Below are 25,968 nucleotides of genomic sequence, written 5' to 3'. Positions count from 1 at the left end.
GTTTTGAGCACTGAGTTTAAACTATCCACAAGACTGTCTACTGATTGGGTATTTGCCAAATGTGAAGCTAAGACAGGCAGTCGACCTTCGAGTTCAGTCTTAGTTGAGGAGTTGATGTATCGCCGTAGTGATATATAAGGTTGTTGTTCCACTAAACACGGCAGCAAAACTGTAAACTTAATGAGTGATCAGAGACCACTGATGTAAGAGGCATGATGTCAATATTCGTGACAGCATTACTACATTCAAGAACCAAGTCCAGGTTATTTCCACTAATGTGCATCGAGTCCCGAATGCATTGCCGAAATCCTAATGCATTCACAGTTTCCATAAATGATTTGCAGAGGGAATCAGAAGGCTTATTTATATGAATGTTAAAGTCACCAATGATGAGAATGTTATCTGCACTAGTTGATGCCTGCATTGGTGCCGACGTGAATAACTATGTGACTATATCTCATGTCATGTTCCTTAGTCTGTCTTCCCTTCTGGAGCGTCAGCACTCTAAGATGGGATGCAATCTCGGGAGCTCTGGCCTCAGGAATACATTTAACGTCAGCCGGCGACTGTAACCTGACTTTGCGGGTGATAGAATCCCCTATCACTAAAGTCTGGCATTTCGACCTGGAGACAGGAGTGGAAGTCACTCATGGGCTCAGAATTCACATCAGGCAAATCCAAGAGGGAGAACCAATTCACAGTTCGCAGTGGCAAGTGTGATCGGGGTGCCACAACTGGGCAACAAGCCCTACTGAGTAGGGCTGCAACAACGAATCGATAAAATCGATAAAAATCGATTACAACAGGCGTAGGCAACACATTGCATCATCGATGCGTTGTGTCGAGCGATTATGGCGCCAGAAGCTGCTGGCCGCTTCTGACGCCAGTGCACAGAGCAGATCAGATGCTGTTTCATAGAACTACACAGTAAGAATATGGCAGATGCAAGTAGATGAAAGAAAGTTAAGACTTTAAAAGTGTGGGAGCACTTTACTTTAAACAACGCAAAGACGTTTGTTAACTGCAACATTTGCAAGTCGGACCTCGCATGGCACGGGAGGCTCAGGCTGTCTGCGCATCTCCCAGAGCAGCAAGGTGAGGGGCAGAGAGGGAGAGAAAAAGAAAGAACAGTAACAGCACCGACAGTTTTTATTAATGTTGTCAAAGTCCTACCATTGACATTAACGCCTGTCCGATTGTCCGGGACAAGTGTAAAATGTGATCGGACAAGTAATAGCTCTAAATCGTTGTCCAACCGGACAAGTGGCATTTTTTTTCCTTGGTTTAAAACATTCAAATCCTTCTCGCACCTCGCGAGAAAGCGTCTTCGGTTTTTCCTGCCACACTCTACGCAGCGGACAATCGGAAAACATGATAATACCGAGTTCTCCCCAGACAGTGGAACATCGACGCCACACAATCAGTGTTCTGACAGCGCCGTCACACTCTGCCGTGCTCTCAGGTAGTTTTTAAAAATTCAGCCAGGCTGTTTGTGCAGAAGTGGCTGACCCGTCCGCACGTCTTTCATTAAAAAAATCTCCTTTAACAGTGGAATATCCGGATAAAATGCTGAAACCGACTTCTTCTGAAACTTCTCTGTTCTCTCACGACGTCCTGGATCAATAGAGCCTGAAATGTGGAGGTTTTCAGCTTGAAACAGGCTGACGACGGCGCCTCGGAGCGCTGCGTGACGTCTCGCACCGTGGGAAGTCCTTAAAGCGACAGTATCACCTCAAAATCTCTCATCAGCCGTTAAAATTTTCACCGAAAACCAGCTTAATTTTTTGAACCGTGTCCACTTCGATGTGCCTCACAGGTTTAGAAATAATTTTGATCAAACAAAGCGCCAGTCTCTCAGCAACTTCTCAGACAAAGGAATTCCGACGAGGGGCTGGACGACTCCTCCCACAAGGAGTGCTCACAGGCGAATGACGTCACCGACAGGCGTGGAAAAACTCGCGCATGCGCACGAGGGTTCAAGCATGTCTGACGTAAAAACATATGAAATCCATATAGTTTTTGGAAAAAATAAAAAGGACCTATACTTTATTGACAGACCTCGTATGTGTCATGAAATGACCACATAGTTTACAAGTTATACAGAGAATGTTGCACATATAGTGAGTCAGGCTACAGTTTTTGATTTAGGTTTTATGGTTAACTGGTTATGCTAATTGCTCATTTGCAGCAATAAAATACCTCTTTTTTTCACCATATACGTATTTTATAACATTTATATGTTTCAATGTTGTTTTATGGCAACTCAGCACTTTGATAAAGCAATGCCATTTGAAATAATTATTTTTGTTCTTTATTATAAACTGTTTTATTCTTTATTATTTTATATTTCAACAGCCAAGGGACATTTGACAATTTGTTTTCAAATAATGTTCTGTTGTTAAATAAAGTGATGAAGGGGGTGGTGGCCAAGTGGTTAATGCGCTTGGTTTCAGTGCAGAAGGTTCCGGGTTCAAATCCCACCCCCGCCACATTTCTCCATGTAATGTGGAATTGCGTCAGGAAGGGCATCCGGTGTAAAACCTGTGCCAATTCAACATGCAGATCCACCTTGGATTTGCTGTGGCGACCCCGAGTGCAAACAAGGGAGCAGCCAAAGGGACTTACTGTTAAATAAAGTGATGGAAGGAGAGAAAAATTGTTTCCCTGGCACATTTTTTTAAAATTGCCCGCTAATCTGATTAATCGTGTCGAAACCCCATCAGATTAATCGATTACCCAAATAATCGTTTGTTGCAGCCCTACTACTGGGCTTCCTCTGCCTAGCCGCACTCCGAAAGCCATCCTCCACAGCCGACATTTCTAGGCTGATGCTAATGGGTACGCAAGCCGGCCCACCACTAACCTCACCTGGAGTGCCCATAACATCTAACTCCATTGAGCGAAGAAGCTGTTCTAACTTACGGACACGGCTCTCTAAGAGAGCCACCCTATCTTCCAACATCACGCAGGATTTATGGAGGGAGTAAAGTAGAGTATAGCCAAGCAAGCACAAGCTAACCAATAATGAATAAGCGAACCACTCCAAAGGCTCACACAGGATTCACACAGACATACACTGAACAAAAATATAAACGCAACACTTTTGGTTTTGCTCCCATTTTGTATGAGATGAACTCAAAGATCTAAAACTTTTTCCACATACACAATATCACCATTTCCCTCAAATATTGTTCACAAACCAGTCTAAATCTGTGATAGTGAGCACTTCTCCTTTGCTGAGATAATCCATCCCACCTCACAGGTGTGCCATATCAAGATGCTGATTAGACACCATGATTAGTGCACAGGTGTGCCTTAGACTGCCCACAATAAAAGGCCTCTCTGAAAGGTGCAGTTTATCACACAGCACAATGCCACAGATGTCGCAAGATTTGAGGGAGCGTGCAATTGGCATGCTGACAGCAGGAATGTCAACCAGAGCTGTTGCTCGTGTATTGAATGTTCATTTCTCTACCATAAGCCGTCTCCAAAGGTGTTTCAGAGAATTTGGCAGTACATCCAACCAGCCTCACAACCGCAGACCACGTGTAACCACACCAGCCCAGGACCTCCACATCCAGCATGTTCACCTCCAAGATTGTCTGAGACAGCCACTCGGACAGCTGCTGAAACAATCGGTTTGCATAACCAAAGAATTTCTGCACAAACTGTCAGAAACCGTCTCAGGGAAGCTCATCTGCATGCTCGTCGTCCTCATCGGGGTCTCGACCTGACTCCAGTTCGTCGTCGTAACCGACTTGAGTGGGCAAATGCTCACATTCGCTGGCGTTTGGCACGTTGGAGAGGTGTTCTCTTCACGGATGAATCCCGGTTCACACTGTTCAGGGCAGATGGCAGACAGGGTGTGTGGCGTCGTGTGGGTGAGCAGTTTTCTGATGTCAATGTTGTGGATCGAGTGGCCCATGGTGGCGGTGGGGTTATGGTATGGGCAGGCGTCTGTTATGGACGAAGAACACAGGTGCATTTTATTGATGGCATTTTGAATGCACAGAGATACCGTGACGAGATCCTGAGGCCCATTGTTGTGCCATACATCCAAGAACATCACCTCATGTTGCAGCAGGATAATGCACGGCCCCATGTTGCAAGGATCTGTACACAATTCTTGGAAGCTGAAAATGTCACAGTTCTTGCATGGCCGGCATACTCACCAGACATGTCACCCATTGAGCATGTTTGGGATGCTCTGGACCGGTGTATACGACAGCGTGTACCAGTTCCTGCCAATATCCAGCAACTTCGCACAGCCATTGAGGAGTGGACCAACATTCCACAGGCCACAATTGACAACCTGATCAACTCTATGCGAAGGAGATGTGTTGCACTGCATGAGGCAAATGGTGGTCACACCAGATACTGACTGGTATCCCCCCAATAAACAAAACTGCACCTTTCAGAGTGGCCTTTTATTGTGGGCAGTCTAAGGCACACCTGTGCACTAATCATGGTGTCTAATCAGCATCTTGATATGGCACACCTGTGAGGTGGGATGGATTATCTCAGCAAAGGAGAAGTCCTCACTATCACAGATTTAGACTGGTTTGTGAACAATATTTAAGGGAAATGGTGATATTGTGTATGTGGAAAAGTTTTAGATCTTTGAGTTCATCTCATACAAAATGGGAGCAAAACCAAAAGTGTTGCATTTATAGTTTTGTTGAGTGTAAATAAATGAATTAAAATTCACAGCAGTTACACTGAAAAAGTAGCAGAAGTATTAGACTTGTAGAAACAGCAAAAAACAAACAAACAAAAAAAAACTCAGAGTAAACCACTCCTAAGATTAACACAATAGTGACGTACTAAGCTAAAATTCACAACAGTTACACTAAAAAACTAACAGAAGTATTAAAGAAACGAGGGGGTTCAAACTAGCTAACGCAAGCTAACCGCTAGTGAAAATGCCGGCCACTCCTAAGATTTACACAGGAATAAAACAATGACCTAAAATTCACAGCAGTTACACTCAAAAACTAACAGAAGTATTAAACTGGTTAAAAAAAAGAAACCGCTATAAAAGTAACGGCAGGGGGAGCAACCTAGCTAGCGAATGCTAACCGCTAGTGATTCACAGCAGGACTGTAGTTAAATAAGATTCAGAGTCGATACAATTAACAACTAGAAGAGTACAAAACAGAAATAAAAGAAATGTATACAACCATGTAAAGTTCAGAAGAGCATCACAACAGCAAACGATCCACTGGAAGCCACTGATACAGTAGCTGGGAAGTGCCAAAAGTAAAGTTGCTCCAATTTCAGTAAAAAATAATGCAAATTATTGTTTGGGTTAATAGGGTTCTAATAAGGAATAGTTTGCACCATCTGTCATGCTTACTTATAACATATAACTAACATATAACTTAGTTATAACATATAAATAAGGGTAACATGTCACGTCACTTGGACATTGACCTTGTTTGACTATTACTTTGGAGACCAAACATTTAACAGTCAAAACTATTCCATTTATTAATCCTTTTATTTCAACTAATAAGTTAAGTGGTACAGAAAACCTGCTTGGCCCATGGACTATAAGTAAAAACAAATCCATATTAGAAACAGGGTCTTCAGCTAGTCTGGGCCACAATCAGATGTTTTGTCATGGACTTGGAGAAGCACAAACTGATCTACCAATACAAGTGAGCTGGGCAGGGGATGACCCTGGCCTGCTCTGCCTGCAGACATGGGGAAAAAAAAAACAATTTTTCACTACATGATGTACATTTCCACTTTATCAGTTCCATCAGTGCAATAACAGACTGTCGTGGGGTCAAACTCACCACGCTGCTACTTTATTTTAATGAGTGTTATTCTAACATTTAATGAGTGTTGTTCTAACATTTATTGTTGATTTGTTTCTTTACAGACATGCAGCCGTTGTTGGTGATTAAAGCAGAAATTCTTCAACAGCAGGAATGGAATCTGAGTGTTGACCAGGAGGGCATTAAAGAAGAAGAGAAGCTGTGGATAAGTAAGCAGGGAGAGCAGCTTCAGCAGCAGGAGGAGGCACATCTCACCAAGTTTGGTTTCACTGCCGTCCCTGTGAAAAGTGAAAATGATGATGAAAAACCAGAGTCATCACAGCTTCATCAAAGCCAAAGTGATGAGAGCACAGAGGCTGAGCCTGTAGCCAGCGGCTCTTCTGTACACAGAACACTGACAGCAGAAGCTAATGGAGAGGATGATGGAGGACCACAACCAGTCAGCAACTCAGGTCCAAACAGTCATTTACAACCAGAGACCAGTGGCAGGAGTTCAGACAGTTCTGGAACTGAGACTGATGGCAGTTATGACTGGAAACAGACCCGAAAACTTGGGTCAGGTTTTAACTGTCGAAAAAAAAACAAAATTGTTCATTCAGGCAACACTGATGGGAAGCACTTTAAAGTCTCTAAATATGGAAAAGCATCTGGTCACATGAACAATTCAGAGCAAGAAAAGGAGAGGCAAGCAAGTGGACAACCATTTAGCTGTTCTGTTCAGAATAAGGACAGAAACAGAAGGGCACTCTGGACAGCCACGTTAGAATTCAGATGGGACAAAAAACATTTGGCTGTTCTGAATGTGGCAAAAGATTTGGACGAAAGAGCAACCTGAACACTCACATGATAATTCATACAGGTCAAAAACCATTTGGCTGTTCTGAATGTAGTCAAAGATTTGGGCTAAAGGGCAGTCTGGACAGTCACATGATAATTCATACAGGACATAAACCATTTGGCTGTTCTGAATGTGGTCAGAGATTTGGGCGAAAGAGCAGCCTGGACACTCACATGATAATTCATAGCGGGCAAAAAGCATTTTTCTGTTCTGAGTGTGGTCAAAGATTTGGACTAAAGAGCACTCTAAACAAACACATTATAATTCATACAGGGCAAAAAGCATTTGTCTGTCCTGAGTGTGGTCAAACATTTGGACTAAAGAGCACTCTGGACACGCACATGATAATTCATACCGGGAAAAAAGCATTTGACTGTTCCGAGTGTGGTCAAAGATTTGGACAAAAGAGCAACTTGAATAGACACATGATAATTCATACAGGACAAAAACAATTTGGCTGTTCTGAATGTAGTCAAAGATTTGGGCTAAAGAGCACTCTGAACACACACATGATAATTCATACAAGACAAAAAGCATTTGTCTGTTCAGAGTGTGGACAAAGATTTGGACAAAAGAGTGACCTGAACAGACACATGTTAATTCATACAGGACATAAACCATTTGGCTGTTCTGAATGTGGTCAAACATTTGGGCGGAAGAGCAGCCTGGACACTCACATGATAATTCATACCGGGCAGAAACCATTTGTCTGCTCTGAGTGTGGTAAAAGATTTGGACAAAAGAGCAACTTGAGTAAACACTTGATTATTCATACAGGACAAAAACCATTTGTCTGTTCTGAGTGTGGTAAAAGATTTGGACATAAAAGCAACTTGAACAAACACTTGATAATTCATACAGGGCAAAAAGCATTTGTCTGTTCTGAGTGTGGTAAAAGATTTGGACACAAGAGCAGTCTGAACAGACACATGATAATTCATACAGGACACACAAATGAAATACCAAGACCTTGAAAATGACATACGAACAGCATGGTCATTGAAAGAAACTGATATAGGGGTTAAAGTTCTCATTTGCTCTGACTGATTTCTTTCAATTGGGCTCAGAGCTGGTGTCGCAGACTGAACGGTCCCCTCTAGAAATTGGTCCGCCCTGCCTTCACTCTGCATGCATCTGACACTGACTGTCTCTACACCCAAAGCGATCAAAGGGACTAATGTGATCTTTAACCATCAGATGACAAATTAAAAGCTTTTAAGTTATTCTAAAGTCAGTTTTAAGCAGAAACTAGTCTGTTTTAGGCAGAAATGAACATCTCTGTACTGACGCCCTGAAATGATGTAGCAGCACATCAGATTCAGATGTGCTGCTGTGGCATTCTGATCGGTCCCCGGTCTCTTATTATGAAATAATGCTGACTTTATGTGGAAATGATTGCTGAACAAAAACTTCAGATATCTGTCCCTGAGATAGGGGATGATTGGAGTGCAGTTTTATGCAGAAACAAGGTGATAATCGATGGGTGAATCACTGCAGATGCTCAGAAATGACACTAATGACGCATGCCTAGTGAAGGCAGGTGGACCGGTTGTTAGGGAGGGCCATTTGGTCAGCGACACCGGTTCTAGCCATTTTGTTGCCCTAAACTTGCTGTGGCAAAACCATGTGCAACCAAGGGAAAAGCCGAAGGGAGTAACGTTTTTAGGCGAGATTATGATTTAGATTATACATTAACACCAGCCGTATGACAGACTATAAAGATTTAACTGTTGATCAAATACACCCACACACAAACAATAAAATAGCATAAATAACAATGAAAAATATTTAAATGGAATAACATAAATAAAACCAGAATTTCTTTTCAGATTTTGTGCAGACATTTTTAAAGTCCTGACAGCTCCCATAATATGAACAATAAAAAGGTGCAATGTTTGTACAAGACTTACAGTAGAATGTAACTGTCAATCTCAATGACAGCAGTTTTTTTTTTTTTTTTTTTTTCTTTCAGCAACATAAATGGAAATGGTGATATAGTCAGTGACTACAACAGCCCTTGTAAACAATGGTCCTTACAGACGCAGAATGTGCAAACAAGACAACATAAAACTATAATGTACAGCCCCAATTCCAGTGAAGTTGGGGTGTGTAAAATGTTAATAAAAACAGAATACAATGATGTCCAAATCCTCTTCAACCTGTATTCAATTGAATACACCACAAAGACAAGATATTTAATGTTCAAACTGATAAACTTTGTTTTTGTGCAAATATTTGCTCATTTTGAAATGGATGCCTGCAACACATTTCAAAAAAGTTAGGACAGGGCAACAAAAGACTGGGAAAGTTGATGAATGCTCAAAGAACTCCTGTTTGGAAATGTGTGTGTCATGATTGGGTATAAAAGGAGCATCCCCAAAAGGCTCAGCTGTTCACAAGCAGATGGGGTGAGGATCACCACTTTGTGAGCAACTGTGTGAAAAAATAGTCCAGCAGTTTATCATCTACAGTCCATAATATAATCAGAAGATTCAGAGAATCTGGAGAACTTTCTACAGGTAAGCGTCAAGGCCGAAAACCAACATTGAATGCCTGTGACCTTTGATCCCCCAGGCGGCACTGCATTAAAAACCGACATCATTGTGTAAAGGATCTTACCATGTGGGCTCAAGAACACTTGAGAAAACCATTGTCAGTTAACACAGTTCGTCGCTACATCTACAAGTGCAAGTTAAAACTCTACCATGCAAAGCGAAAGCCATACATCAACATCCAGAAACGCCGCCGTCTTCTTTGGGCCTGAGCTCATTTGAAATGGACAGATGCAAAGTGGAAAAGTGTGCTGTGGTCTGATGAGTCCACATTTCAGATTGTTTTTGGAAATCATGGACGTCGTGTCCTCCGGACAAAAGATGAAAAAGACCATCCAGATTGTTACCAGCACAAAGTTCAAAAGCCAGCATTTGTGATGGTATGGGGGTGTGTTAGTGTCCATGGCATGGGTAACGTACACATCTGTGATGGCACCATCAATGCTGAAAGGTACATCCAGGTTTTGGAGCAACACATGCTGCCATGCAAGCAACGTCTTTTTCAGGGACGTCCCTGCTTATTTTAGCAAGACAATGCCAAGCCACATTCTGCACGTTACAACAGCATGGCTTCATAGTAAAAGACTGCAGGTACTAGACTGGCCTGCCTGCAGCCCAGACCTGTCGCCCATTGAAAATGTGTGGCGCATTATGAAGTGCAAAATACAGCAATGGAGACCCTGGGCTGTTGAACAGCTGAAGTTGTACATCAAGCAAGAATGGGAAAGAATTCCACCTACAAAGCTTCAACAATTGGTGTCCTCAGTTCCCAAACACGTAGGTGATGTAACATAGTGGTAAACATACCACTGTCCCACCTTTTTTGAAATGTCTTGTAGGCATCCATTTCAAAATGAGCAAATATTTGCACAGAAACAATAAAGTTTATCAGTTTGAACATTAAATATATTGTCTTTGTGGTGTATTCAATTGAATATAGGTTGAAGAGGATTTGCAAATCATTGCATTCTGTTTTATTTACATTTTACACAACATCCTAACTTAATCGGAATTGGGGTTGTAGCACTAAAGCTTATCCAAATGTAGTCTACCTTAACTGTCTGTCTGCCTTATAACAGCACAGGGGCCCATCATGGCGCCATGCAGCTCCACTATAGATTATGACGTCACGTGAGAGTAGGATTTCCCAGTCACAAGTCATCTTCAACTACTTATGCGGACTCAGATCACGTAGGCGACAGCTCCAGTAGTGAACCCCAAAATTCTCTTTTACTGGGATACATTAACCACCTGTGACTGGGGATCCTGAGGTGTTCGCAGGCCAGTGTGGAAATATAATCTGTTCACCTAGTCCTGGGTCTTCCCCGGGGTCTCCTCCCAGCTGGACATGCCTGTAACACCTCCCAAAGGAGGCACCCAGGAGGCATCCTTACCAGATGCCAGAGAAGCACCTCAGCTGTCTCCTTTCAGCGCGACAGCGCAGTGGCTCTACTCCGAGCTCCTCTAAGGGAGACACCAGCCACCCTCCAGAGGAAACCCATTTCAGGCCATACAGAGGGATTTCCCCTCCATATGCATCTTTAATTTATAGTCATTTTATTCACTTGTTACCACAGCAAATCCAGTTAGATTTGCATGTTGATTTGGCAGTTTTTTCAGCAGATGCCCTTCCTGATGCAAATCCACATTACATGGCAGGGGGGTTTGAACTGGGAATCTACCGCACTGATACCAAGCACATTTACCACTTGGCCACCACTCCTGCATAATAATAGTATATTATTAAACTAGCTGAGTTACCTGTTCTACACACAGGTAATCGAGATGAATTTTAGCCATATCATTGTATATTTCATGTCACTTTAGTTAAGGTATAGTAAGTTGCATTGTGTGTATGCTGTCATTCATTTTCATAGAGCAATTTGTGACATTCATGAGCCCCAGGTGAATGATGATGAAAAGGTGATAACATGTCATATTACTGCAATGCTCTGGCATGCAGTACACAGCAGGTGCAGTAGTGTTCAGAATAATAGTAGTGCTATGTGACTAAAAAGATTAATCCAGGTTTTGAGTGTATTTCTTGTTACATGGGAAACAAGGTACCAGTAGATTCTCACAAATCCAACAGGACCAAGTATTCATGATATGCACACTCTTAAGGCTATGAAATTGGGCTGTTACAAAAAAAAAAAAAAAAGTAGAAAAGGGGGTGTTCACAATAATAGCATCTGCTGTTGACGCTACAAACTCAAAACTATTATGTTCAAACTGCTTTTTTAGCAATCCTGTGAATCACTAAACTAGTATTTAGTTGTATAAGCAGTTTTTCATGATTTCTTCACATCTGCGAGGCATTCATTTCGTTGGTTTGGAACCAAGATTTTGCTCCTTTACTAGTGTGCTTGGGGTCATTGCCTTGTTGAAACACCCATTTCAAGGGCATGTCCTCTTCAGCATAAGGCAATATGACCTCTTCAAGTATTTCGACATATCCAAACTGATCCACGATAACTGGTATGCGATATATAGGCCCAACACCATAGTAGGAGAAACATGCCCATATCATGACGCTTGCGCCACCATGCTTCTCTGTCTTCACTGTGAACTGTGGCTTGAATTCAGAGTTTGGGGGTCATCTCACAAACTGTCTGCGGCCCTTGGACCCAAAACGAACAATTTTACTCTCATCAGTCCCCAAAATATTCCTCCATTTCTCTTTAGGCCAGTAGATGTGTTCTTTGGCAAATTGAAACCTCTTCTGCACGTCTTTTATTTAACAGAGGGACTTTGTGGGGGATTCTTGCAAATAAATTGACTTCACACAGGCCTCTAACTCACAGCACTTACAGGTAACTCCAATCTGTCTTTGTATATCCTGGAGCTGATCAATGGGTGAGCCTTTGCCATTCTGGTTATTCTATCCATTTTGATGGTTGTTTTCTTCCACGCGTCTCTGTTTTTTTTGGTCCATTTTAAAGCATTGGAGATCATTGTAGATGAACAGCCTATAATTTTTTGCACCTGCGTATAAGTTTTCCCCTCTCCAATCAACTTTTTAATCAAACTATGCTGTTCTGAAAAATGTCTTGAAGGTCCCATTTTCCTCAGGCTTTCAAAAAGAAAAGCATGTTCAATAGGTGCTGGATTCATCCTTAAATAGGGAACACCTGATTCACACCTTTTTGTTGCTCATAATTGATGAACTCACTGACTGAATGCCACACTACTGTTATTGTGAACATCCCCTTTTCTACTTTTTTTTTTTTTTTTTTTTTTAGTACAACCCCTGGCAAAAATTATGGAATCACCGGTCTTGGAGGATTTTCATTCAGTTGTTTAATTTTGTAGAAAAAAAGCAGATCACAGACATGACACAAAACTAAAGTCATTTCAAATGCCAACTTTCTGGCTTTAAGAAACACTATAAGAAATCAGGAAAAAAAAATTGTGGCAGTCAGTAACGGTTACTTTTTTAGACCAAGCAGAGGGAAAAAAATATGGAATCACTCAATTCTGAGGAAAAAATTATGGAATCATGAAAAACAAAAGAACGCTCCAAAACATCACTAGTATTTTGTTGCACCACCTCTGGCTCTTATAACACCTTGCAGTCTCTGAGGCATGGACTTAATGAGTGACAAACAGTACTCTTCATCAATCTGGCTCCAACTTTCACTGATTGCTGTTGCCAGATCAGTTTTGCAGGTTGGAGTCTTGTCATGGACCATTTTCTTCAACTTCCACCAAAGATTTTCAATTGGATTAAGATCCGGACTATTTGCAGGCCATGACATTGACCCTATGTGTCTTTTTGCAAGGAATGTTTTCAGTTTTTGCTCTATGGCAAGATGCATTATCATCTTGAAAAATGATTTCATCATCCCCAAACATCCTTTCAATTGATGGGATAAGAAAAGTGTCCAAAATATCAATGTAAACTTGTGCATTTATTGATGATGTAATGACAGCCATCTCTCCAGTACCTTTACGTGACATGCAGCCCCATATCATCAATGACTGTGGAAATTTACATGTTCTCTTCAGGCAGTCATCTTTATAAATCTCATTGGAACGGCACCAAACAAAAGTTCCAGCATCATCACCTTGCCCAATGCAGATTCGAGATTCATCACTGAATATGACTTTCATCCAGTCATCCACAGTCCACGATTGCTTTTCCTTAGCCCATTGTAACCTTGTTTTTTCTGTTTAGGTGTTAATGATGGCTTTCGTTTAGCTTTTCTGTATGTAAATCCCATTTCCTTTAGGTGGTTTCTTACAGTTCGGTCACAGACCTTGACTCCAGTTTCCTCCCATTCGTTCCTCATTTGTTTTGTTGTGCATTTTCGATTTTTGAGACATATTGCTTTAAGTTTTCTGTCTTGACGCTTTGATGTCTTCCTTGGTCTATCAGTATGTTTGCCTTTAACAACCTTCCCATGTTGTTTGTATTTGGTCCAGCGTTTAGACACAGCTGACTGTGAACAACCAACATCTTTTGCAACATTGCGTGATGATTTACCCTCTTTTAAGAGTTTGATAATCCTCTCCTTTGTTTCAATTGACATCTCTCGTGTTGGAGCCATGATTCATGTCAGTCCATTTGGTGCAAGAGCTCTCCAAGGTGTGATCACTCCTTTTTAGATGCAGATTAACGAGCAGATCTGATTTGATGCAGGTGTTAGTTTTGGGGATGAAAATTTAGAGGGTGATTCCATAATTTATTCCTCAGAATTAAGTGAGTCCATATTTTTTTTCCCTCTGCTTGGTCTAAAAAAGTAACCGTTACTGACTGCCACAATTATTTTTCCTGATTTCTTATAGTGTTTCTCAAAGCCAGAAAGTTGCCATTTGAAATGACTTTAGTTTTGTGTCATGTCTGTGATCTGCTTTTTTTCTACAAAATTAAACGACTGAATGAACATCCTCCGAGGCCGGTGATTCCATAATTTTTGCCAGGGGTTGTAATAGCCCAATTTCATAGCCTTAAGAGTGTGTATATCATGAATGCTTGGTCTTGTTGGATTTGTGAGAATCTACTGGTACCTTGTTTCCCGTGTAACAATAAGAAATATACTCAAAACCTGGATTAATCTTTTCAATCACATGGCAGTACTATTATTCTGAACACTACTGTACATTTTTAATTGAAACGAGCAACCAGAGATTTCTGACGTCTGCCAATCCAAATCGGATCACCTCCAAAATTCTGTGGATTCTTCCACACCCGAATATCTATTTGTGGTGCAACTTTGGTGAGAATCTGTCAAATAGTTTAGAATAAGTCAAGACTATATAAAGGAAAATCTTGATCCTGGATCCAGATCACCTCTAAAATTTAGTGGAGTCTTCCATGCCCGAATATCTTTCTGTGGTGCAAATTTTGTGAGAATCCGTGTAGTAGTTTTGACATAATCTTTCAAAGCGTTAAGTGAAATCTTGATCCAAAATCCGGATCCAGATCACCTCCAACATTTAACGGAATCTGCCATGGCCTAATATGTAACGGTCAAAATTATGTCAGAATCCATGCAGTAGTTAACGTAATCCTGTTAAACACCAGTGATTTTATTACATCCTTGGCAGACCTAAAAATACACGCTTTAAGCCGCACACGGTGTGCGCTGGCCTGTTCGGATGGTAATTAAAGTCGTAGTTGACAAGTTGTGTCAGCTCAATGATAAATAAGGTTGTTGTTCCACTAAACATGGCAGCGAAACTAGAGTGATCAGAGAATTTTATCAAGATCATGAGCTAATACATTTAACATTTTTTCCATCACTTTCATTAGGGTGAGAAGTTTTGCATTTAGAACGTTGATAGTGAATAAATGTTTATAAACATTTCTGATTTTGATCTCATTGCCTTTTAAAAAATATTTTTTACTTTTTCTGATTTTAATCAATTTTGACCATGTTTTAGATTTTTAGCATCTAAATTACTTTAGTGAGTGAGTGACTCACTAAAGTAATTTAGGTCACTCGGGAGGAGCTCGGAGTCGAGCCGCTGCTCCTCCACGTTGAAAGTAGTCAGTTGAGGTGGCTCGGGCATCTTTTCCGGATGCCCCCTGGACACCTCGCTGGAGAGGTGTTCCGGGCACGTCCCATTGAGAGGAGGCCCCGGGGAAGACCCAGGACATGCTGGAGGGACTACATCTCTCGGCTGGCTTGAGAACGCCTTGGGATTCCCCCGGAGGAGCTGGGGGAGGTGTGTGTGAATCGGGAGGTCTGGGCGGCTTTGCTTGAGCTGATGCCCCCGCGACCCGACTCCTGATAAAACAGAAGAAAATGGATGGATGGATTACTTTAGTGTTTTTAAAATATTTTGAGTGTTTTGCTGTTTTCTTAATTTCAATAATTTTCATGTTTTTTAAACTATATTTTCATCATTTTTACAGATTTTAGGTCAGTTCCTTAATGCTGTATTAAACTTTTTGTGTTTTGTGCTGATTTTTATTTTACAACCCCTGGCAAAAAATTATGGAATCACTGGTCTCGGAGGACGTTCATTCAGTTGTTTAATTTTGTAGAAAAAAAAGCAGATCACAGACATGACACAAAACTAAAGTCATTTCAAATGGCAACTTTCTGGCTTTAAGAAACACTATAAGAAATCAAGAAAAAACGATTGTGGCAGTCAGTAACGGTTACTTTTTTAGACCAAGCAGAGGAAAAAAAAATATGGAATCACTCAATTCTGAGGAAAAAATTATGGAATCACCCTGTAAATTTTCATCCCCAAAACTAACACCTGCATCATATCAGATCTGCTTGTTAGTCTGCATCTAAAAAGGAGTGAACACACCTTGGAGAGCTGTTGCACCATGTGGACTGACATGAATCATGGCTCCAATACGAGAGATGTCAATTGAAACAAAGGAGAGGATTATCAAACTCTTAAAAGAGAGTAAATCATCACGCAATGTTGCAAAAGATGTTGGTTGTTCACAGTCAGCTGTGTCTAAACTCTGGACCAAATACAAACAACATGGGAAGGTTGTTAAAGGCAAACATACTGGTAGACCAAGGAAGACATCAAAGCATCAAGACAGAAAACTTAAAGCAATATGTCTCAAAAATCGAAAAATGTACAACAAAACAAATGAGGAACGAATGGGAGGAAACTGGAGTCAACGTCTGTGACCAAATTGTAAGAAACCGCCTAAAGGAAATGGGATTTACATACAGAAAAGCTAAATGAAAGGCATTAACACCTAAACAGAAAAAAACAAGGTTACAATGGGCTAAGGAAAAGCAATTTTGGACTGTGGATGACTGGATGAAAGTCATATTCAGTGATGAATCTCGAATCTGCATTGGGCAAGGTGATGATGCTGGAACTTTTGCTTGGCGCCTTTCCAATGAGATTTATAAAGATGACTGCCTGAAGAGAACATGTAAATTTCCACAGTCATTGATATGGGGCTGCATGTCAGGTAAAGGCACTGGGGAGATGGCTGTCATTACATCATCAATAAATGCACAAGTTTATGTTGATATTTTGGACAATTGAAAGGATGTTTGGGGATGATGAAATCATTTTTCAAGATGATAATGCATCTTGCCATAGAGCAAAAACTGCAAAAACATTTCTTGCAAAAAGACATAGGGTCAGTGTCAATGAGCAGATCTGATTTGATGCAGGTGTTAATTTGGGGGATGAAAATTTACAGGGTGATTCCATAATTTTTTCCTCAGAATTGAGTGATTCCATATTTTTTTCCTCTGCTTGGTCTAAAAAAGTAACCGTTACTGACTGCCACAATCTTTTTTTCTTGATTTCTTATAGTGTTTCTTAAAGCCAGAAAGTTGCCATTTGAAATGACTTTAGTTTTGTGTCATGTCTGTGATCTGCTTTTTTTCTACAAAATTAAACAACTGAATGAACATCCTCTGGGGCCGGTGATTCCATAATTTTTGCCAGGGGTTGTATTAATAAAGACTACACCATGTAATTAAAGAAATGTTTCCTGAAAATAATTTAGGTTTTGTTTTCATGTGTTCACAGCCTCCCCTCAATTATGTCAAATTAACAGATTTGGGTGTGAAAAGGTGGGTCCACAAATTGAAGGTTCTGATTGGTTAAACTTGACTTTGATGTATATACACTCAACAAAAATATAAACGCAACACTTTTGGTTTTGCTCCCATTTTGTATGAGATGAACTCAAAGATCTAAAACTTTTTCCACATACACAATATCACCATTTCCCTCAAATATTGTTCACAAACCAGTCTAAATCTGTGATAGTGAGCACTTCTCCTTTGCTGAGATAATCCATCCCACCTCACAGGTGTGCCATATCAAGATGCTGATTAGACACCATGATTAGTGCACAGGTGTGCCTTAGACTGTCCACAATAAAAGGCCACTCTGAAAGGTGCAGTTTTATCACACAGCACAATGCCACAGATGTTGCAAGATTTGAGGGAGCGTGCAATTGGCATGCTGACAGCAGGAATGTCAACCAGAGCTGTTGCTCGTGTATTGAATGTTCATGTCTCTACCATAAGCCGTCTCCAAAGGCGTTTCAGAGAATTTGGCAGTACATCCAACCAGCCTCACAACCGCAGACCACGTGTAACCACACCAGCCCAGGACCTCCACATCCAGCATGTTCACCTCCAAGATCGTCTGAGACCAGCCACTCGGACAGCTGCTGAAACAATCAGTTTGCATAACCAAAGAATTTCTGCATAAATTGTCAGAAACCGTCTCAGGGAAGCTCATCTGCATGCTCATTGTCCTCATCGGGGTCTCGACCTGACTCCAGTTCGTCGTCGTAACCGACTTCAGTGGGCAATTGCTCACATTCGCTGGCGTTTGGCACGTTGGAGACGTGTTCTCTTCACGGATGATGCGAAGGAGATGTGTTGCACTGCATGAGGCAAATGGTGGTCACACCAGATACTGACTGGTATCCCCCCCCCAATAAAACAAAACTGCACCTTTCAGAGTGGCCTTTTATTGTGGGCAGTCTAAGGCACACCTGTGCACTAATCATGGTGTCTAATCAGCATCTTGGTATGGCACACCTGTGAGGTGGGATGGATTATCTCAGCAAAGGAGAAGTGCTCACTATCACAGATTTCAACTGGTTTGTGAACAATATTTGAGGGAAATGGTGATATTGTGTATGTGGAAAAAGTTTTAGATCTTTGAGTTCATCTCATACAAAATGGGAGCAAAACCAAAAGTGTTGCGTTTATATTTTTGTTGAGTATAGTAACAACTGTTACTGTTGAGAAGCTGTTAATCTGAGGGATTTTTTATATATATATATAAATGCAGTTATAGACCAAATGTTAGACAGGGGTGCCTCAGAGACAGTTTTCTGGACTGATTTCTTACTTACACACACAGCTTCATATATATGTAATAAAATCCACTTTAACCTGAGGGCTGTAATATGGAGAAGAAAAACTGGACATTTGTCTCTGAAGGGTTGCCACGGTAATGTTTGACAACCTTTTTCAACCGTTTCACTTAAAACTGTATTTGATAAGTGTTAAAACAATTTGTATCTAAATCAGTAAAAACTAATTTGGGTAAACGGGTCATAGATCTACAGGGCAAATTAAAAACCCAAACAATGTTGAGTCCACTGCTGTTTGTGTCTCAGAGAAAATGCTGCACGGTTCTTAATTTTACCGCTTACGTCAAACTGAAACAGGACTCTGGCAACACAATTTGTAGATCATCCAAGTTTAAATCATTTCCTTGATGTTCATGAATTTGTAAAATGTAATAAACTTTAAATGTATCATGGATCAAGTGTCATTTGTGTCATCAAGTGTCATCACAATAAGAGTACGAACAGGTTCTTTCTACTACACGACGCTCTTCAATTAAAAAGTGTTAGCGGGCCTGTTAATCATGACAATTGTGCACAGAATGAAAACATGAAACTTTCAGGGTTTGTTCTTGATGACAGAAGCTTTAATTTATGATGTGGAGATATTCTCAGTTTGACCTCGGGTCAGCAAGAGGTCATTGAACTCTGGGATGGGAACTTTCTGAACATGAAATTAGAAACAGGTGAATCTTAGGATCTAGATGTGATAGAAATGTAAACCAAATATGTATTTCCATGTTTCTGGACATGAGAAACTCATTTCTGATAAGTACAACACCCCCAGAGGTCAATATGTGATCACCAACAAGCTGAAGTGTCCACTTTGACTACTGGCTCCAAACAGATTCACATGCTGCTCTTTGTGAGGTCATAGAGACAGGCTGACTTTGGGTTGAATATACAAGTGCTGACTATTTCTGCCTTGGATGTTTGCTCTTGACCACACCCATGATGTCAGGTGGCTCTCAGTCCATGTAAAGTACATGATCCAACTGTCAGACTCATCCAGAGACACATTCAGAGTTTGTGTCTGGATGGTTTATCATTAAAAAGAGGATCAGCTGATTTTCTGCTGACCACTGTCAAACCCGAACACAAATTTTTTTTGGTAAATGGATTTTTCTAATATGATGCAAAGGTCAAAGGTGAGCAGCCCCCACAGAGGCTCAACTGATAACATTTTAATATGATGTCAGAGCCGCATCAACTTAATACATGAGTGTTTTACAGAATGACCACAGATCACAGCTGACACATTATGGTGAGCGTGTCTGTCCATGCAGAGGAGGAGGAGCCAACATCCAGCTGACTGAAGCTGTCAAAAACCTGGATCAGAACAGCTGAACGGCAACATTGTAAATCTGGACACCCTGTTGTCTCTGTCATGAAAATTCAGTAAGGTATATCTTATATACTCCAATTCGAAGGTGGAACTATGCTAGTATGCTAAAGTATATTTAAATATCTAAAAACGAAGAGTAAAATAGAAGAGTAGAAAAGAGTAGAGCCACTTAGGTGCCTGGTCTTGAGAACCAGTCATGATGTTTCAGCACTTCTGCTGCCAAATTGTCATGACAGAATCAGAAATGCCGCCAATTCAGGAAAAATGTTCACCTTTAAGACACTCCTCGTTCCACCTCCACCATTGACGTCTGACCTTACAGGTATAGCAGCAGACATCACGAACCAGTTCTAGTTAATAACCAGAGCCCACCTGGGTTCTCCCAACTATTTCTCCGCACTAAGCAGGTGAGAAAAATGATGACACCCCAAATTAAATTCTTTACCAACGGCTGTAAATTTTGTAAGAGTCATTTTTAGAGTTTACACTATTGTGTCAATACTTTTGAATGAAACCTGAAGTACCACCTGAAATGTTGACAGCATTGTGTCAACTATCGGACAGAAATTTGCTGGAAATATTTTTGCTGTAAGTTTTCTCCCATGCAACTTGGAAACTTGCCAAATTTGAGGTACATTTCATGGTTATGACCAATTGTTGGTATTTTGCCCAAATTCAAAATTTCTAAACTCTGCAATGAAGAAATGAGCTTTGATGAATCAAACAAACCCATCACAATTAAAATTAATGAGAAACTGGAAGAACTGTTTTGGGTTAGTTTTATTGTTTTCCAAACAAACAGCATTTCATGACAACAAAATAATATATTCTGTGAGGAAGAATTGTGAAGAGTGTTTAAATGAATCAAACAAACCAATTTGAATCAAAATACAAATGAAAGTAGAAACATTTTGCAGAAATTTCTCCCCAAGAAGTCCATATTTTCCCTAAATTTTATAATTTCACATTTCAACAAGAAAGAACTGCAAACACAATTAAGATCAAACAAAACCAACATAATTACACTCAGAAACTGAAGGAGAAAATGTGTTTTGAAAGGAAAAAAAAAGATTTTTTTTTTTCCACAATTCAAAAAGAAAAATTATATTTTGTGAGGAAGAATTGTGAACAGTGCTTTGATGAAGCAAATAACGATAATCAAAATCCACCAAGAACTGAAGCAGGAAGAAATTGGGGTGAGATTCAGTTTTTACTCTAAAAAGTCCATATTTTCCCCAAAATGTACAATTTCAACATTAATGCCTGGTTCACACGGCAGGATTTTAAAATTTTCTGTAGGTTTCCATAACCTGCGAACACACACGTGGAGATTAAAAAACAAACAAAAAAAACAACAACAAAAACAGCTCTACCAGGTTTGGTCGTACAGTGTGTGGTGTTCAGCCACACGGTGAAGTCAACGCACCACACACAAACATTCCCACGTCAGACAGGAAATCTCGCAAAATCTCTTGAGATTAAATGGGACTTCAGAGTAAACAAAGGGAGATAGTTTGTGGACTATTTAAAACAGAGGGAAAAAAAAAATCAATACAAAAAGAAAAGGCGCTCTTTAAATGAGTGGAAACAGCGCAACCACCGGACTTTCTGGTAAGTCAGAACAGCCGTTTTGATTTTATTTTCCACTCTGTACATCCGTCACCTTGCTTTCTGATTGGCTGCACGTCAAATTCAGCAGGCTGCATGCTCATTTGTGGTCGGAGGACACCACATACGCTGCGATATCGGGCCAAGACTACTGCAACGCCTTGCTGACATGTTAAACACCATGAACACCTAAACACTTCACACCACCTTTTAGTCCTAATCTTCTGACACTGATGGCCACTTATTTGATTTCTGTTGGATTTCTTTTTAATAGAATGCAACGGGCTCCAGACCCAGGGTCTATAGTTGCACCCTAAACATAGCTGGCAGTGGATCCAAGGGCCTTCTTCAAGAAGGTGATCATTCCCTTAAGTGCAGACAACTGCACCTCGTGTGCACTTGGGTGCCCAGGGATTGCCTCAAAGTATTACATCTACTTCTTTCAATGACCAGGTTGTTCATAAGTCATTTTTGAGGTCTTGGTATTTTGTGATCTTTCCCCTTTCAGCTCGATTCAGGTCATAGTCACTGGGGGACTGTCACATCGATTTTAGCAATTTTCCCTTGCTTGTTCCAGATGACAATATCAGGTTTTACTGCACCTAATTCAATGTCTTCCTGCAGGGATCTCTTTGTTGTAGAAGACAGCTACTTTTCCGTTGGACAAGGCTGGTGCTGGCTCATGCTCCCAGATGATTTCCTTGACTTCTACCTCCAGTTCCTTGCATACTTTCCAGTGGAGATAGATCTTATTGTGTCAGGATGTATAATGTCCGTCTGCCATGAGGATCTGGCATGCTGATGTTAGATGGTTTATACTCTCAACAGCTGTAGGACAGAATCAACATTTGTCATTTTGTGAAATCCCTGCCATTCTTTTTGAAGACATTTGTTAGGAGTCCCTGATCTTGTGCTCCAACTAGAATTCTTTCTCCATCAAAACCAAGTTCTCCATTTTTAAGCTACTGCATAGATCCAACTTTGTCAATGTATTCCTTCTCTAGTTCTTCTTGTAATCATCCAGCCCTTTTGTGCCATTACCATCTGTCCACACTATGTTTTTGTTCTCTTTTGCTGTATTGTAAGTTTTGTTACAGGCGTCAGATTGTTGCTTTCTCTCTCTTGTAAGAGTTCTCTGCCAAAGTTTTTTGCCAGTTTGGTGACTGAGGTCTGTCCGGAGAAGGTCTTCTCGTGACGTTGTGCGACCTTTAAGTACTGTCCAATACTTATTATTGATGCTCTGCAGGCCTGGTTGATTTCAATGAGACCCAGACCACCTTCTCTGCGAGGGAGATATATTCTGTCCGTGCACTAATTTCTGTATGTGACTTTGTGGAGGTGAACATCTTCCTGGTTTTCATGTCCAACTTCGTGTCGGCGGTTTGCAGCCGAGTGTGAAGCGTCCGGGATGAAGATCAGCACCTCCAAATCCGAGGCCATGGTTCTCGACCGGAAAAAGGTGTCTTGCCTCTTCAGGTGGGTGGGGTGTCCTTGCCTCATGTGGAGGAGTTTAAGTATCTTGGGGTCTTGTTCACGAGTGAGGGACAGATAGAGCGTGAGATCGATAGACGGATCCGTGCAGCGTCTGCAGTGATGCGGTCGCTGTATCGGACCGTCGTGGTGAAGAGAGAGCTGAGCAGGGGGGCAAAGCTCTCCATTTACCGATCGATCTACGTTCCAACTCTCACCTATGGTCATGAGATTTGGCTCATGACCGAAAGAACAAGATCGCGAGTACAAGCGGCCGAGATGAGTTTCCTCCTCAGAGTGGCTGGGCGCTCCCTTAGAGATAGGGTGAGGAGCTCTGTCACTCGGGAGGCGCTCGGAGTCGAACCGCTGCTCCTCCACATTGAAAGGAGCCAGCTGAGGTGGCTCAGGCATCTTTTCCGGATGCCCCCTGGATGCCTCGCTGGAGAGGTGGTCCGGGCACATCCCATCGGGAGGAGACCCCGGGGAAGACCCAGATCACGCTGGAGGGACAACGTCTCTCAGCTGGCTTGGGAACGCCTCAGGGTTCCCCCGGAGGAGCTGGGTGAGGTGTGTGTGGATCAGGAGGTCTGGGCGGCTTTGCTTGAGCTGCTGCCCACACGACCTGACCTAGGATAAGCGGAAGAAAATGGATGGATGGACTTATTAAGCTCACGCTGTGGCCAGTCTACTATGCCAAACCCATAGGTCATCACTGGTATTGCAAACTGGTTTATCGCTTTGATCTTGTTCTTTGGTGTTCAACTCTGTTTTGCAGATCTTTTTTAAGCAGTTTAGGTATTCTTGTGTTTTCTTTTTCATTTTCTTGTACTCGATTGTAGCATTTTCTTCAGTTCCCAAGTATCTATGTGGAATCCTCAGCCAAATCTTCAATAGAGCTCCCATCATCCAAATGTATGTTTTCTGCCACTTCCTTCTTGCCTCCTCTGATTGTACATTTAGAACACTCATCCAGCCTAAATTCCATACCAGTGTCCTTGGAGAAGTTATGGACTGCCTCCACTCGCCGACTGAGTCCCTGCTCCGAGTCGGCAAAGATCTTCAAATCATTCATAAATAAGAGATGGTTCACCACATCCCGATGTTTCCTTCCTCTGCCTCCACCAAAATCCTACCCGTCATACTCCTTCAAGATCTTGCTAAGCGGGTCAATGCAGAGACAGTCTCCCTGGAATATCCCTCTCTGCACTTGTATGTCTTCAATTATTATCTGGCCTTCTGTATGATTTAGGGTGATGGTGGTGTTCCACTTATTCATCCATATCCTCAGAAAAGATCTTATTTCCTCATTGATGTTGTAGAGTTCGAAGCATCTCCTAATCCAGGAGTGTGGCACGCTGTCAAATACCTTTTTATAATTAATCCAAGTCATGCTAAGGTTTCTCCTCCTTTTTTGCAGTCCTCAAGGATAGCTTTATTTATCAATAACTGATCGTTAGCTCCTAATCATTTCCTTATGCAGCCTTTTTGTTCATTTTCCAGGTAGCCACCAGTGTCAAGATATTCATAAATTGCATCAGCTATCATTCCTGTCAGCCATTTGCATGTTGTTGTTAGGCAGCAGATGGGTCTGTTCTTGTTGGGTCGCTGTGTTTCCTTGGTCTTTGGTAGTAGACTTGTGTTCCCAGTCCTTAGTCTGGCGTGTCCTCTTCTTCGTTCAATATTTTTGTGAAAGCCACGGCATAGCGGTGGTGCAATGCTGTCAGCCTTTTCAACCAAAAATTTGAGACTTTATGAATGCCAGGTGCCTTAATGTATTCATGAATTTTCATTCACTTTTTTGTCTTGTATGAATTATCATGTGTCTCTTCAGAGTGCCCTTTAGTCCAAATCTTCGACCACACTCAGAACAAACAAATGCTTTTTGCCCTGTATGAACCATCATGTGTGTTTTCAAGTTGCTCTTTTGTCCAAATCTTTTACCACAATCAGAACAAACAAATGGTTTTTGTCCTGTATGAATTACCATGTGTATGTTCAGTTCGCTCTTTTGCCTAAATCTTTTACCACACAAACAGACATATGCTTTTTTCCCTGTATGAATTATCATGTGTGTGTTCAGGTGGCCCTTTTGTCCAAATCTTTTACCACACAGAGAACAAACAAATGCTTTTTCCCCTGTATGAATTATCATGTGTCTATTTAAGCTGCCCTTATGTCCAAAACCTTGACCACATTCAGGACAGACAAATGGTTTTATTCCTGTCTCAATTGTAATGTGTTTGATCAGAGTGCCCTTCTGTTTCTGTCTTTTACTCCAATCAGAACAGCTAAACGGTTTTCCGCTCATTTGCTTCTCCTTTTGTTGCTCTGAGTTGTTCATGTGACCAGATGCTTTTCTATATTTAGTGCTTTTAAACTGTTTCTCATTAGTGTTGCCTGAACTAACAACATTAGTATTTTTTTGACAGTTAAATGTTGACTGAAGGTCTCTGGTCTGTTTCCAGTCATAACTATCATCAGTCTCAGTTTCAGAACTGTCTGAACTCCTGCCACTGGTATCTTGTTGTAAATGACTGTTTGGACCTGAGTTGCTGGATGGTTGTGGTCCTCCAGCGTCCTCTCCATCAGCTTCTGCTGTCAGTGTTCTGTGTACAGATGAGCTGCTGGCTACAGGCTCAGCCTCTGTGCTCTCATCACTTCGGCTTTGATGAAGCTGTGATGACTGTGGTTTTTCATCATCATTTTCATTCTTCACAGTGATGACAGTGAAACCAAAATTGGTGAGATCTGCCTCCTCCAGCTGCTGAAGCTGCTCTCCCTGCTCACTTATCCACAGTTTCTCTTCTTCTTTAATGTCCTCCTGGTCAACACTCAGATTCCATTCCTGGTGTTCAGTTTCTTCTTTAATCACCAACAACAGCTGCATGTCTGCAAAGAAACAAATTAATAAATGTTAGAGCAACATTCATTAAAATAAAGTAGCAGATTGATGAGTTTGACCTGATGACAGTGAGTTATTGGACTGATGGAACTGATAAAGTTAAAAATACATCAGGATTTGTTATAAATTTCACAATTCATGTCTTTGTCTTCCA

The 25,968-nt window shown here is 41.2% G+C and overlaps 3 long non-coding RNA genes across 3 annotated transcripts; 2 read left to right on the top strand and 1 right to left on the bottom strand.

The window, feature by feature from the left end:
• The first annotated feature begins 623 nt into the window (after positions 1-623).
• LOC117531232 lies at positions 624-25,447 on the top strand. The gene is made up of 3 exons (XR_004566580.1): positions 624-636; positions 5,328-5,332; positions 24,094-25,447. It is a non-coding gene; the product is annotated as an uncharacterized LOC117531232 (long non-coding RNA).
• LOC117531212 lies at positions 6,496-6,895 on the top strand. Its single transcript, XR_004566559.1, has 2 exons — positions 6,496-6,642; positions 6,727-6,895. It is a non-coding gene; the product is annotated as an uncharacterized LOC117531212 (long non-coding RNA).
• LOC117531228 lies at positions 6,575-7,152 on the bottom strand. Its single transcript, XR_004566575.1, has 2 exons — positions 7,118-7,152; positions 6,575-6,866 (listed from the first exon to the last, which is right to left on the bottom strand). It is a non-coding gene; the product is annotated as an uncharacterized LOC117531228 (long non-coding RNA).
• Positions 25,448-25,968: the final 521 nt, after the last annotated feature.

This window comes from Thalassophryne amazonica, chromosome 18 (assembly GCF_902500255.1).
Source record: "Thalassophryne amazonica chromosome 18, fThaAma1.1, whole genome shotgun sequence".
NCBI lineage: Eukaryota > Metazoa > Chordata > Actinopteri > Batrachoidiformes > Batrachoididae > Thalassophryne > Thalassophryne amazonica.
The sequence above is the reverse complement of the archived record's forward strand: the minus strand, read 5'-3'. Positions and strand labels throughout refer to the sequence as shown.